The 12,687-nt window shown below is 49.7% G+C and overlaps 1 long non-coding RNA gene across 1 annotated transcript; it reads left to right on the forward strand.

Annotated features, from left to right (window-relative positions):
* The first annotated feature begins 5,093 nt into the window (after positions 1-5,093).
* On the forward strand, positions 5,094-8,066 carry LOC136791141 (uncharacterized). Its single transcript, XR_010832500.1, has 3 exons — positions 5,094-5,364; positions 5,915-6,044; positions 6,677-8,066. It is a non-coding gene; the product is annotated as an uncharacterized lncRNA (long non-coding RNA).
* The last annotated feature ends 4,621 nt before the right edge of the window (positions 8,067-12,687 follow it).

The following is a 12,687-nucleotide window of genomic DNA, read 5'->3' on the forward strand; positions in this document are numbered from 1 at the left end:
CAGCAGTGAAGGGACTTGAGAAAACAAAATTCCTTGTAGGGAGGACACTGGTGGGTGACATTATGGAACGGATGAAGTGAATTTAGTTTGAAAGGTCAGGGAGACTGAGTGGCTGCAGTGTGTGCACCCCTCGTTGTGCCACATTACTGCCTGGCAGCCCCGTTTCAGGCTTGCCTGTCCCTCTGGCTTTCCCGATGATGTACAGAAGGTGTCCATGGCTTGTGCAGGGCAGCACTGCATGACCGGCGCTGTCATCCCCTGAGCGAGAGGGCAGAGGAAACGAAAGCTCTGTTCCCTGGAGCACCTCGTGAATATTTATCGTGGAAGTGCTAAGCATTTCTATCAAGCTGCCCAGCCTTAAGGGTCTGGAACTGATTTTGCTGCCGATGTTTACTTTCGAAATTCATGACAGGAAACATCCAAACCCGCAGATGAAACGTGTCAGTGCACGGCAGTGACAGGGTGCCATGGCAGACGTCCTAGCAGAGACCCCGTAGCTGTCACTATGTTGGTAGCAGCTCCTGCCCCTAATGAGCCTGGCAGCAGCGCCGGGGCTGGAGACCTCAGGGCAGAGCTGATGAGGAACAAACTGATCACACCCGCAAAGACCCCAGAGTGCAGGTGGAGGGACAGAACCATCTCACGGCACCTGAGGACCCAATTTGTGAGCTGTGAGCTGCTGGGGAGAGGAGCCAGCCCCGCAGCCTACCCACGGTGCTGCTCTGCTCCTACAGCCCAGCCAGGTGTGCCCTCAGCCGGCTGGGCACCCATGGCGAGGTGCTTAAATATTGCCAGGGTTTGGAGCTGAGCACACCAGCCCTTATCAGTAATAGAAGTCAGGGATGTGTTTTGTGCACAGGTAGCTCGGATCAAAGAAATGTGGGTTAGGCTCAGCCTGTTGCCTTTGTCCACATTACTGACCTTTTGCCATGCATATTGCATGGCCTGCGGGCGGAGGAATGGGAATTAAAGGTTAAGAAACCTCTCTTGAAAGAGTTGGGGTGCTTAAATGTTTAAAATATTTCCTTTCTGCAGTAATTCAGATATCTATTAAAGCTAAAACCCTTCTGAGATGCTATAAAACAGAGCCGTGGAGAAGATCATTGGGCAGATTAGGAAGAAGAGACTTAAGAGCTTACCCTCAATGCTCTCACTTTTATACTTTGTTCTTATTTTACTCTGAAAATCTTCTAGTGCTTCTCACTGCGACTTTTATTGTGTTTTTATGGAACAGAGCCGATGTTGCAAACTACTCGAGGAAAGCTTGTTGCCGTGTAGCGGAGGGGGGAAGAACATTCCTTTGCACATTTTTCAGTGTTCCTGTTACATATCACATTTAGAAAGCAACAAGAAGTAGCATCCAGTTTTCATTAATGCTTTGGGGATTTCTTGGTGCATATGTTTTCATTTCCAAGCGTTCGCAGAAGAGGCAAAGGAGAAAATATGAAATTCCTCCTTCCCAGCCACCAGTGGAGAATATGTCTTGTCATAACCGCGGGGATCCCTGGTCCGTGGTGTCAGGTAGCCGCCTGGCGAGCTCCTTTTTCACTTTACTCTAGCTCTAGAACCAGCAGCAACGGGAAATACCGTGATGGTAAATTAGAACAAAGGCTGCAACGTGATTGCTTCCCTTATGTGAGTATTCCTGTTGACACAGCTTGGCTCATGGCCCGTATTAATTTGCTCCAAAAAAAAAAAAAAAAAAGAAAAAAAAGATATTCACATTCTTGGGGGAGCTGTGTGCTCCATCTGGATCCTGCAAACCTGCTAACCCTGTCCAAACAAATCCCATGTTCACGTTGCTTGCTGAGTGATTTTTATGCTTTTTGTCAGTTAAATATATATGTAAGCTCCTAAGGCAAGAGCAGCGTGTGAGGGTGCCTCGTGCCCGTCGCTGCTTTCTGCTAGCCGGAGGAGCGTCCTTGAGGAAGGGTTGCATGAAGCGTGTCCTCCCCGGTTAAGTCATGGCAGTGCAGGCCTCTAGGTGGGGTAGGCCTCAAGTCTGCCTTGCGATTGTTGTAAAGTTACCGAGGGATTAATCTGCAGCGATTTGTGCACGTACTTAATCCTGTCCCTGTCTTTCACTGTGAAAGAGCGGAAGATGGCGATGGATGTGAGATCACATCGTCTTCCCCTTCTCGGTTGGGCCACGGTCAGCGTGCTTCTGGTCATGGATGGGGATGGGGCCAGGGCCGGGGTCCGCAGGGGATGGGACAGGGAATGAGTTAATTCCGATTTATGGGGCACTGGAGGAGCTTTGCTGGAAAAGATCCACATCTGGGGTCGGCCGTGCCAGCTCTGGGCCGAAGGGGCCTCCAGCCTTGGGGTCAGGCAGCCAGCCCCTGGGTCGCTGCCCGCCCTTTCGTGGCCCTGTGGGGTTTTGTCCCAAGGACCTGTTGGTGTCTTACCGGCCATCACCCTACACTATGCAAACGGGGAGGAGAAATTAATGCGGGCTGTACGCAGCCCTCCTTAACTTCTAGAAGAGTCTCCCTTTTTAAGTTTAAAGACTTCTGAATGAGACGTCCTGGTGACAAAATGCCAAGAAGTAATCACAGCACGAGGAAAGGAGGTACACAGGCCATGGGAAGCTTTTGATTTGGCGCTCCTTGCATGCGGATCCAAACTCCACAGTGATTTAACTGGCAGAAATAAATAACTTCTTTGCGTATGAGAGAAAGCAGAGCAGTGGCCTTGTGGGCTTTGGAGAGCTGGCTAAATATAAACCTTTATGGAAAAGAGGTGCTGAAGGAAACTCCGGGGCTGCTGCTCACTGCTGTGCTGGCAGGTGTACGGACAGGATGATTTTAAAAGTCTTTTCTTTCTCTTAATTTCTGTGTTTCTATGGAAACAGATACTGAACAGGAATTGTTCTTTCCTGCCTTTCTCTCTTTCTCATCATGCTTTTGTTGGTGGGAAAAAGTGAAAGTCCAGATGAAAGCCAGAGCACCCAGGAGTGCGTGTTTTGGCGAGAGCGGGTCCTCACTGCTCACTCCCATCAAGTCTAGGGACACAGAACTAGGAACTCAGAAAGCCTCAGTTTTCATCATTTCTCGCTTTGAAGGCAAAAGTGACTCCTGTGACCGTGGCCTCGGTCAGAGCATTGCCACCAAAATGAGTTTAAATTTTTTTAAAAATATTTTCAAATACAATAAGTCACTCAAAGAGAATTTGCATGAAAACAGCTTGGGGACTTATGGGCCAGCCTGCGCTTGTGGGGGAGATGAAAGCTGGCTTCTTCCTATTGTCTGGGGATATTTGGGTCTTGTCTTCATGCTGATCCTGCTGTCCGAGCAGCATGGGGCCAGGCCGTGCGTGTTGGGGTCAAGGCAGGGAAGAGAAATGCCTTGACAAGTTGCCAGTGAATCTCATCTCACAGCATCGACTGGGCGAGGGAAATCCAATTTTCACATCAGTGATCTTCACCCAGCCGACTTGGCACTTCCGAGGCATGTCCCATACCCGTGACCGCTGTCACTCGGTGCCAGCAGGGTGGCACTCTGGTCCCCCTGTCCTCGTCAGGACTGCTAGGTGTGTCCACTAATGGGCGGCACATCTCACACCGCTCTGCTCCTGCAAAAGGTGGCAAGTCCTTCAGGAATGGCACTTCCAGAACCAGGAGGTGCAGAGTGGAACAAACCCCAATAAATCAGGATGTTACTGATCCAACTGCTGCGACTCTGGCGACGAGTACAGAAGAAATAGGAAAAAGGAAAGGAGAACGGTGAGCGGATGAGGAGCAGGTTCTGCACTCAGTCCCCAAACCAAACAGGGGCACATCACACCCCAGAGTCTGTCCTAGGTTCGCTTGTGAATAAATCACTTTTTCAGAGATTACTCATTTCTGTGGCATCCAGAGGCTAAGCACAGCTCTCGGGAAGACCACCTGGTACTGATATCTGGGATGGGAGGAAAAGCTTTCCATTGCCCTCTGAGCCCCCCTCTGAAGGAAAGCAGAGCTGCCTGGTGATTTGAGGTTTTTCCTGAGTCGCCCTATTCAGAGGCATGTCCCTGTGTTGGGCGAGGGACCCTGATCCGACCTAGGGTGGCACAGCTCTCAGCTGCAGCCACCCATGTCACTGGGGCCTATCGGTACTGGTCTGGTCCCGTCAGATGAAGGGGAGACAGCTCTAGAAAAATCTGTGCTTCTTTGTTCATGTAGAAAAGAAAGAGTTAATCTCTTTTTTCTTCCTTCTTTATTTTTTTTTTCTTTTAGAGCTTGTCTTCATATAAGTCTTGGTATTTAAAATTAATGAAGAAAGTGAGAAAAACCGTGGATCAGACTACTCGCTCTCAGCTGTTCTGCCTTTTCTGGCAAAACGTTGGTTGTAGAGTTCTGGGGTTTTTATTTTTCTATTTATTCATAAGCACTGACGTCTCCGATCGTGCTCCATGTAACTCTTTCTCACAAGTGGGGGGCCGCTCGCCCCAGACCCTGCTCCTCAGCGCTTCCCTCTCCAGGCTGCCCTCCCTGTGTGTCCCTCCTCCCCCCTGTGGGCCGCTGATGGAGAGTTTTGGAGACTCACTGTGGAGTTTTCTCACGTAGATACGTTAATTAACTTGTGACTCAACATGCTCGTGTTAGAAAAGAGATAATTTACAGCTCCGCTTCTGCTTTGCCCCTTCCTGCCCCTAAGGACCGTGTGCTGTAACCTTCACAGGTCCTGCAGATAGGGGATCAGGGCATCCCAGGCGATCTCTTTGGAGCCTGCCAGGGGATGGGAGACTGCCTGCCTTCTTGTTTTCATCCTTTGTACGGCTTTTGGAGAAATCCACTAGACTGGTGGAAGCCACAAAGGGACTGAGGTGGCTGGTGAGCCCTCTGTCCCTGCCTGCAAGTGCGTGCTGCTCTTGCCCGCACCGTCCTTGTCGGGGGGTCCTCCCTCCTGGCGGACTTTAAATACCCACTAAAAAAAATGTTTCTTTCTTTTACAGTTAGCAATTTAGGGCCATTTCGAAAACTGAAGCAGTTAGGAAAATGAAAAATTGTTAAGCTGAAGCAACCGAGATGAGCCTTGACCTGTGAGCACAGGGCTGGCATACCGGCAAGGAAAAGCACTGAAGCCGCTCGCAAGCTATGCAAAACACTCTGGCACCCAAATAAGTACAATAAAAACTGCAAAACTAATCTTTAACCTTAGCTCATAGCATTGGGGTTATTAAAGTTATTAAAACGCAGTCGTTGGAGAGCTTGGGGACTCTGTTATGGTATCTGCAGCTCATTGAGTCTCATGTAGGAATTTTGCCCGGGGGGATTTTCTCGTTAATGCATATGTTGACTGGCAAATTGCTTTCTGTCTGCAGCTCTGGCTGGGTGACGAGCTGGGATGTTTCCATATGGAGGCACTGCTGCTGCTGATTGAGGTGAAGAGGACAGAGTGGGGAAAACGCTCAAGTAATTCAAAACCCGTGTGTGATCGAGCCTCCTGGTGCTCTAACCCAGCTACAAATATTAAGCGTGGGGTTGGGATGGGATTTCAGCCCGGCCCGGTGGCTCCTCTTGCAGGCACGCCGCAGCCTCATCAATCTGCTGCTGGCAGGGCAGCCGCCTTTCTGGGGAGCAGGGCTCCTCTCCTCTCCCTGCCCAGCTTCCCCCCCCCTCCCATTAATCACACTAATTGCAGGCTGGGGCAAAAAAAAAAAAGCATTTTAAAATTCGCCTACAAGGCCGTGGTGGGAGCGGAACTGCTTCTTTCCACCCCCACCTGCGGCTGGGATGCGAGGCAGGGGGGGCACCGTGGGATGGGGCGCGCGGTGGGTATGGGGCAGGGGATGGGGCATCCCCCGTGGGGCTCCGAAACCTCTCTGCTAGGGCTGCTTTGGAGCGATGAGCGCAACGCGATGCAGAGCTGCTTGCAGAGAGTACCATCGCCTCTAATACCTTAAATATTTCCCCTGTTCCTTGTAAATACAGGCGTGTTACATTCCACAGGATTTGGTTATGAGGACAAAGCCAGGACCCCTCGGGCAGAGGGATGCTCTCCCAGGGCCATCCCCGGACATGCCTCTGCCTGGGGTTTGCCACAAAAGGCATTCGCATTTGGGTAAGAAAATCTGTATTGACGTGTTCTTCAGTGATGGAGAAGGCACCACAGACCCGGGTAAATCCCTCACTTTATTAAGAGCACTTGAGGTTGGAAAGGAATCGGTTTAATTTAAGCCATACCAGGCTAAACGTGGACATCCCGCTATGGTGACTGCTGGTAACTTTGCCTGCTCTCTGTAAGATATCAGAGTACCGTGTAAGTACTCGGAGATTATGGCCAAGACACCTGCTGACATTGTCCGTGATGAGAAGATTAATCTACTGAGCTTCAGTCTTTTGCTATAAAAGCGTAATTTGCATTGTTCCTGAAGTGCACAATGAGCCTTTTCAGTGTACCAGCACCTCGTATTCCTCCCTCCAGAAGCAGGATGTAATTTTTCCTGTAACAATTTTACAAAGCATGAGAGTAAAACCAATGCCCCTTCACACCTTCCTGCTATCCATCAGCCCCCCCGCTGCTCTTGTCGTCTGCAGGCCTGGCAAGGAACAGATGAGATAGCTGCGGCAACTCTTGAAGAACATGTTTTGTTTTTTTTTTTGGTTGTCCCAAGAAAGCTTTGTTTCCCATTGGCTTTGTTTCCCATTGGCACGATAATCTTTGTAACATATAACCATATTTTTCTTCACCAGTCCCTATGCTCAGAATGAAAGAAAAGCCATCTAATTGCTGCCGGCTGAGCTGGAGGACTGCAAACAGAAACTCGAAGGAGGCTGTGCGGTGTGGAGCCCTTGGATCCTCAGCACATCCATGGGTCACACCAGGGGGAGTGCGGATCTGTCCTCTGGCCTGCCGGGCGCTGAGCTTGGGGGAAAGGAGGGGCCCAGCAAAATATTCTGCGATGAAGCAAGGCAGCAGCGCGTGCCCAGCCCTCCCTCTGTGCAGAGACCTCTCGCCGAGGGCCCTTACAGAGCCCCCGAGGTCCCTGCCCTTCTGCCAGAGCCCCTGCCTCCACTGCCAAGTATTTCCCACTGGGATCATTTTTAATAAGAAAAAAATGACTTTTGGTCAAACGCTGCTTTGCAAAGTGTGTGCTTTTCGCATAAAAGCTTGCGTTGTGTCAAAACATTTCTTTCCAGTCTCTTAAATATTAGTGGTTTGCATTGTTTGGTCAGTGCACTTGGAGTTCTTGCTGAAAACGCAAACATTTGCGGACAGTATTTCTCCAAACCCCAAAGTTATTTAATTTTCTTGGAAGACCGTTTCAGGGAATAAAGGGGAAAAAAAAAAAAATTGGAACAGCTTTCCTGGCTAAGCATGAGAGAAGCTGCAGGAGCCCGTGTTAGTTATTCACTTGTGCAAAACGTGCTTAGTTCCACAGGCGCGGAGGTGCCGGTTCTGCAGGTGTGTTAGCAGGTGATAAGTGCTGCTCACACGCCTTGTAACGCGCTGCGGAGAGAAGTGACCACATCGCAGATTATTTTCCAGTCCTGACAGGTACCGTAAGGGAAGGAAACAGCCAACGCAAATAGATTTAACACGGCACCTATGTTTAATGTATGAAACTCTCTGAAGACCTCCCGTGCTAAAAAGCACTCCATGAAAATGCAAAATCCCACGTGTTGGAGCTGAACCCTCACAACTCGGGGGATTTAGCAGGCAGGAGCGCTGACAATTATTGCTGTGCGATGTTCTCCTTTCCTCTCGCCTGCTCGCAAGGCTGCTGTGACAGACACACGTCCCTCGCAGCCAGCGAGCCTCTGACAGTAATGAAAGCAGGCCATAAAGCAGTGGGTTTGGGCAGAGCACGGCCATTAAGATGATTTTGCACCGTAATGAGACGTTGCAGAGTGCAGCTCCATTCAAAGGGGTTTAAATAATGTTAACTTTGAATATGATAATTTTACGGGGAAATAAAACCCCTCTCTGGGTCTGTTTGTGCCTCTGAGAAGGAATCAATTTTCTAGCTCACGGCTTCCCCAGCCCACACCAGGGATGGGAAGCAACCCACGGGTATTGCTGCCCGTGACTTTCCTTCCGAAGGGCCTTGCCTTCAAGCCTCCTGAGCTGTCTGCTCGGTGGCTTCACGGGGAAATACCCAGCAAAGAGCAGAAGCGGGGAGCCCTTTTAATCCCACACTTCATTTCCTTTTCATTTCCCTGCTCCCGCAGCAGCCGAGAGAGGAGCGCTCCCCTCGCCGCGCTCGGCGGCTGCACAAACCACGAGTTGACATTTTGGGGTGGAATTACGCCTCTCCGTGCCAGCTTCTACCCACAGTTACCGTACCGTAACCCCGGAGGAGTCAAGATTAATGGTCTTTAACGAGTTTCACAGGGAATGAGTGCGGGGGGCAGAGCCCCACACGAATCACCCACAAAACACCGGGAGGTGGAAGGGGCGCGCTGGGCAGCGGGGCGCCCGCCTCACCCGAGCCGGGGCTCGGGTGCCGGAGGGGGAGATTTAATGCAGAAACACAACTCGGAAGTAATTTTCCCCGTAAAATTCCAACTGCGGAGTGTCACGATAATGCACCGTAATGACTGGGAGGGGGTGTAATTTTAGAAAGTGGTTTTAAAGCGCGGTTCTGGAATACATCTGGATTCTCTTAGGAACAAGCAAAATCTCATCAGGGACCACTTCAAAGACCATTTCCTCATGGTTAAATTATCTCGTGCGAGCCTGCTGTTGCATGTACGTTGTTACATTATGTATGATTTTTGACTGCTCCTAATATGAACAAACTGCGCGATATTCCATTAGTGATCCTCAATTTGTACGGAGCCGTGAGCCCCGCAGACAGCCTGCTTTGCTGCCTTGGCTTTGTAGGTGCTCGCTGGGGAAAACTCACAGCCCTCTGACCTGGTGCCCTGCCCAGAGATTTTGGGCACGGGAATTAATTGTGTTTGCAGTAAGCACGGTGATGGCGGTGTCATTACAGCCACTGTCTCTCGATACAGCTCGACCCAGAAATCGCTGCATGTTGAACGGATTGGGAAAAGAAAGATAAATGTGAGGTTTTAGGGTAGATGTTTGGTGGGAGTAAAGCAGGATAACTCCATCCTGTTGTTTGTACCGCTGGTTAATGCTATCAGCTTTCTCTTTCTATCAAACCCAGCTCGCTTTGTGGTTCTAAATCACTGGGAGGTTTCATAAATCTACAGGGTAATTTTTTGCTTCGTTTTCCTCCATTTCCATAGGTATGTGACCTCTTTTAAAATCCCACCAAAGACGTCTCCTTGTTCACGCAGTGACCTCTGAGGCGCAACTCCCTCATGTTGGGCACATCCTCGTGCGTATGTTGCTGGTGCTGAGGCGGGATGTAAAGGCTGAACATCTGCAGCAATCCCCTGCCCTTAATGAGAGGGGATTTCCAGGGTCTGTGGGATGTGGATGCATCGCTCCTGCCCTCCTCTTGTCGACATCTCTCCCTGGGGCCAAAGTTGTGCAAGCAGCTGATCTGCATCGGTGCTCTCCTAATACTGCTCGCCCATGGAAGCAGCTGCTGCCGCTGCCAGTGGGACTGGGGATGGAATATAAAATGTCTCCATGAAGATGTAGCCTGTGCTCTGAAAAGGCTAAAATGCCTTGGCTTACATCATCTCCTGTCTTCTCGGCATGCAATATACCCTCCTTTGTATTCCCTCATGTGTCATTCGTCGTGGGGAGCAGGTCTGAGAGCTCTCCTCGGGGCCAGCCAAGCTTTTCCCCATAGCTGCAAACCCCCAGCTCTCGCCTGCCCCCAAGGAGCTGGCGCTGCCTGGGGACTGCGTGGAGCAGCTCTGTGCACCGACTCCTGTGGCAGACAGCAGTAATTTGAGCTAAACTGCGGATGAGAATACCCCGACGATTGTCCAGACCTGATGAAATTAAAGCCGGCACCTTGCACAGCTGCTGCCAACCCCGGCAGCGCCGTTCCTTTGTGCTCATGCATAAGCTCGGTCCCGCTGACAGCCCACGAGGAATGCCATTGACATGGGCGCCCGGTCTGTAAGCCCTCTTCAATTTTGGAAGGCGATGCAATGAAATAATATTAACTCATTATTCCGAGTGACTCAAATGCTGCAGGCTGGAGCACACGTTTAGCATCTCCAGCAGAGCTGCGCTTGATCATTTCTTCTTCTTGAAGTGTGTACGTACGCCTCTGATAAATATGTACACAGCAGAAAACCCAGCAGCAGCCTGCTGCCTGCACACGTCCCACATTCACCGCTCCAGCAGCTGCTACACGAGATGCACCCTGCAGCCCTAACCCTAACCCTGACCCTAACCCCAGCCCTGCTGGGGGGGTGAAGGCAATGCCCACGGAGCGAGGAGGGCACAAAGGGCAGGAGGGGGAGGGTGGGTGGGAAGAAACGTCACCTCCAGCTCCTGAGAGCAGAATATTGATCAAACATCCAAAAAAAAAAAAAAAAAAAGAAAAAAAAACACGAAAAACAACCCCCCCAAAAAAAACTTGCAATACAGATTTAATTACGGCAGATATCTCCTCTTTTTATCACTTAATCATTTTGTGTGCAATCTGAGTCACTTTTGTATGAATCAAATATAATCATCCTCGTAACACGAGGTAATTAAATGACTCATGAAGCGATGGCAATTACCCCCCTGCTCCCTGGGAACAGCTGATCTAGGCTGGCGCACACCTGGGCTGGGTAACGCGCAGGGAGCCATCGGGTCCGCGGCGGTCGCGGGTGTACGGGACCGTGCCATGGGGTGACCCCAAGTGCGTGTGGGTCAGCAGGGCCGGGGCTTCCCCGGCTGCACGCAGAGCAGGGAAAGAGAAAAACACCCCTCCCTTTGTTTTATAGCTATTAAAGGAGATACTTTCGTAGCCCATCAACACACAAGGCTGTTTTATTCAACGTGCTCTGACACGCATCATGCACGGATCCAGCACCTTCAGCTGTGGCAGTTTTCAAGGATCCGATGAACCCGGAGCAGGTCTTTTTTAATTGACTCCAGTATAGCTTGGGGTACACATCTGATATCCTGACATTACTTCTGATTTAATTTCCTATGCAATTTTCTAAAAGCTATTTGACTTTCAAATCAGCACTTCTGGCTACGCTTTGTTTTCCTATCACTGGTGGGTTTAGGGGGAGTTTATACCCCCAAATTTTTGCTCTACCATGAAAATTCATGACTTGTGAATACTTACAGAGATTAGATTTCCAGGTAACTCAGAAAGCAGAGGGTGTAATTAAAGTGGGGTGGATAATGGATTTGATTTTAATTTAATAGCTAAACTGAAAGAAAGTAGACTCGAGTGAAGTCAAATATGCATTTATTTCTTTGGGGTCAACGCAAACCGTCTCATTATATCCCAGATGAAACGCGCGCGTGTGTGTAGGGGGATATTTTGGGATTAGTTAATCTTGCTGTTTAACCTCTTTTCTTCTTGAAGTGAGTGAATTTTGCTATTTTTAAGAAGAGTCAGAAGGAAACATTCTGGCATTTCTGAAAGACACTGACATTTGCTAAATTCAGCCAGACTTCGTGCATCATTTAATTCCTTCTGAAACAGCGTTCTTCTGCGAGTGTTCAACTAATCACCGAAGTTGTGTTGCACAGGAGGAGCAGAGAAGGAGAGATGGCCTTGCATCCATCCCTACCAAGCTGCAGGAACCCCAGGACATGCTGTGGAGTGGTGACAAACCTCTGCTGAAAGTGTGAGAGGATTCACAGCACCACAACCGTCCATCCCGCCTCGGGACCCACCCCCTGGCCTGCCCCATCCCAAATATTTCACTGGGCTTTGTTTTAGCTGCTCCAGGTGACCTGCACGCTCCCAAACCCACCCTGGCACAAGCTCTCGCTTCATCGGAGCCCTGTTTAGAAAAGCAAGCAAGGAAAACACAGCAGCACAAAGTCTGTCCTGAAATCTGAGCGGTGATGGGACCATCCCATGAAATAATCTGATAAAATTCATTTTTTTTTTTTAATAAGGTGTTTCAGATGTTATTTCCAGCCTGGATCTTTGCTGGATATCTGGGTATTCAGTAATTCTGTTGAAAAAAAAACGTGGCAGGAATGAAATTTTTCACAGCTTTCCTTGCTCAATAAAGTGAAGGATGTGAAATGTTTATGATCTGTCACAAATCGATATAAATCTGGGAAGCCTTTGACACCTTCATATTTCTTAGGAAAGAGCGTGAGAGATGGCAAGTACTGGAAGAATAATATTGAGGAACGCCGACACATTTGTTTGAGATCTGATGGGATGTGACTGATGCCCCACCGGCCGAGCAACCTGGAAAAATAGGAACCGCGAACGATGAATCGAGAGCCGAGACGAAGCCAGCTCTCCAGCGGGTTGCCCTTTATTAAAACAAATGACATTCATGTTTTATGAAGTGCGTAGCAAATCTATCCTATAGCCAAGCAGTCGGGTGATTTTTATTCTCTGGCTCGGGAACGCGGAGCTGTATTTGTATCTCGGCTTTGGTGCGGAGGCGGCTGGAGCCGGGGTGCGACGTGGTGCCGCTGCCGTGCCCGGGGTGGGCACTGTCCCCCCGTGGGAACGGGGCATGATTTCTGCACCCTGGGGCCTTATCAAACAGCTCCGAGTTGGAAAACGCTCATTTCTTCACAACCCAAATTCGCAAAGACCCAAATTTGGCAGAGCTTAAAAATATTCTCTGCAAAGGCTTTTCTGCTCGAGCTATTACTCTGTGGGTTTGTTGGAAAAATGTGTGCTCAGGAA

The sequence above is a fragment of the Anser cygnoides genome, chromosome 6 (genome assembly GCF_040182565.1).
Source record: "Anser cygnoides isolate HZ-2024a breed goose chromosome 6, Taihu_goose_T2T_genome, whole genome shotgun sequence".
NCBI lineage: Eukaryota > Metazoa > Chordata > Aves > Anseriformes > Anatidae > Anser > Anser cygnoides.